Raw genomic sequence first — 3213 nt, forward strand, 5'->3', positions numbered from 1 at the left:
TGAACAGCTGCAAAATATACTTTTTTTTTCTAGCACACATGGAACATTCTCTAGAATAGACCACATATTAGGTCATAAAACAAACCTTTGCAGAATCCAAAACATTGAAAGATTACAAAGCATCTTCTTAGACCACAAGGCCATAAAAGTGGAAATCAATAACAGAAAAATTAGGGAAAAGAAATCAAATACTTGGAAACTGAACAATACCCTGCTGAAAAAACACTGGGTTAAAGAAATTCATAGAATGCAAGGAGAATGAAAACACTTCCTATTAAAACCTCTAGGACACAGCAAAAGCAGTGCTCAGAGGTCAATTTAAATCGATAAACGCACACGTACAAAAAGAAGAAAGAGCCAAAATCAGAGAACTGTCCCTACAACTTGAACAAATAGAAAGTGAGCAACAAAAGAATCCATCAGGCACCAGAAAAAAAAAAAAATAATAAAAATTAGAGCTGAACTAAATGAATTAGAGAACAGAAAAACAATTGAAAGAATTAACAAAGCCAAAGCTGGTTCTTTGAAAAAATTAACAAAATTGATAAACCATTGGCCAGACTGAGTAAAGAAATACAGGAAAGGAAACAAATAACCCGAATAAGAAATGAGATGGGCCACATCACAACAGACCCAACTGAAATTAAAAGAATCATATCAGATTATTACGAAAAATTGCACTCTAACAAATTTGCAAACCTAGAAAAAATGGATGAATTCCTAGAAAAACACTACCTACCTAAACTAACACGTTCAGAAGTAGAACAACTAAATAGACCCATAACAAAAAAAAGAGATTGAAACAGTAATCAAAAAAGTCCCAACAAAAAAAAGTCCTGGCCCGGACAGCTTTACCGCAGAGTTCTAACAAACTTTCAGAAAAGAGTTAACACCACTACTACTAAAGTTATTTCAAAGCATAGAAAATGACAGAATACTACCTAACTCATTCAATGAAGCCACCATATCCCTGATACCAAAACCAGGTAAAGACATAACAAAAAAAGAAAATTACAGACCTATATCGCTCGTGAACATAGATGTAAAAATCCTCAACAAAATTCTAGCCAATAGAATTCAACAACACGTCAAAGAAATAATCCACCACGACCAAGTGGGATTTATACCAGGTGTGCAAGGTTGGTTAAACATTAGAAAAACTATTAATGTAATCCACCATATAAATAAAACAAAAGACAAAAACTACGTGATCTTATCAATTGATGCAGAAAAGGCATTTGACAAAGTCCAACACCCATTTATGATAAAAACTCTCAGCAAAATAGGAATTGAAGGAAAATTCTTCAACATAATAAAGGGCATCTATACAAAGCCAACAGCCAACATCACTCTAAATGGAGAGAGCCTGAAAGCATTTCCCTTGAGAACGGGAACCAGACAAGGATGCCCTTTATCACCGCTCTTATTCAACATTGTGCTAGAGGTTCTAAATTCATAATGGTTTACATTTCATAGCCACATTTATAGAAACAGGTTACTGTGAATAAAATTCAAATTTGGAAAAAAATAGCTTCAATTAGGAAATTAATTGTTGCTTCTTTTAAATAAAACGTTCAGATGTTTCCCTGGATTCAGGCAAAACCTGACCCGGGAGTTAAGATGATGTGATCAAGGTCTGATTTCTCTTCATCTTTTTCATCACTTTGCATTCTCAATGTACATTCTATGCTAAACAGGGTTTCCTCTTAGAAGATGGTCACTGACAGGTCTAAGGGCTGCCAACTTCTGTCAAGCAAACATGAACAATTGCAAAATATCATCCATAAATACCTCACATTTGATGCGCCTACTTACCAAAGTCAAAAAGGCCTGCCTTACTCACTAAGACTCAAGAAGAGCCAGGGCAACTCTCCTTCAAAATTACTCTTTACCTAGAGAATTCCATCAGTAAGAACATTAGAAATGAGAAGTCAGTGGGTGAGAACAATTTAGAAAGAAGAACATTTTAGTTGAGAAAAGAGGAGTAATTAGACAAACTGAAAAGACCAATGGATACTCTAGGCAAATGAGATGAAAGCAGCTTGTATATTGAAAAACAGAAGAAAAAATAGAGCACATGGTGAGAATCTGGGAAGAAACCAATCTAAGTGCTTGCAAATCTCTGTGAGCCCATGAGGGGCTGGAGAAAACCCTTGAGTCTGGAAATTTGCTTATTTTATATTCTGTATACTTCAATTTCTTCAAAAGTTTCTTTCTAAGAAGTCCAGCATGAAAAAACTGTTGAACACTGAGAAAATGATGATAAAAGCAGAGTCTTGTACAGACAAGAAAAATTCTAGATGACCAAGTATAATAGTTCAGGTACAGGAATCAAAGGGAGAAAAACACAAGGGACATGAGGAAATTCAGAGAGAAAGAATTTATGCATATCTATACAACTCGTCTCATCTAAGTATTTTCTCCCCAAAATATTTTGTGTATGCTCGACTCCTTGGCAACGGGTTTGGTTTTTTTGGCTTGGTTATTTAAATGATTTTGTGTTAGCATTAAAATAAATCGACCAAATATTTAATGGGAGGAATCTGGCAAGGAGTCATGAAACTTTAAGATAAATCATCTCACTTTTTTTTTAACACCAAATAAATCTGTTGATAAAAATATTTCTCTAACTATGAAGATATTCCCCAATATTTGCGCTACATAGTGAGTGCACCCAGCCCACTTACTGGGGCAAATTTGACTGGATAAGCTATTTAACAACTTACTTATCTCATATTATTGGTCTATTTTTTTTTTTAATCTAAAAGCTCTCTAGGAAAATAAAAATAATGAATAAAATATTCTGGCAACATTGTATTTTATGACCTGGATGGAGAGTGCATTGATTTTTGCATTATTCATTAAAATGTACATGTTTGCTTTGTGAATTTTTCAATGTATATTTATGTTTGATGGTAAAATAAGAAAAATCTGTTTTTTGTTACATACCACATTAATAATGTAAGTTATTAGAAACTCACAACTGTACATCATATATAAAAGCAGAATTTCGATTATTTTCATTAGATAATACTTCTAAATAAAATATCTGCATATTTATTAATGAAAATTTGTGTTTGCTTCTGGAACATATTTTTTTATATCAGGTTTTATAAATTCAACAGATACTTGTAATTTCATAGCAATAATTCTTAATAATTATAACTGCAACTTTTTTGTCACCAACAGCAAGAAATATTAAATGCAAAAATG

The sequence above is a fragment of the Elephas maximus genome, chromosome 17, assembly GCF_024166365.1.
Source record: "Elephas maximus indicus isolate mEleMax1 chromosome 17, mEleMax1 primary haplotype, whole genome shotgun sequence".
Lineage (NCBI taxonomy): Eukaryota > Metazoa > Chordata > Mammalia > Proboscidea > Elephantidae > Elephas > Elephas maximus.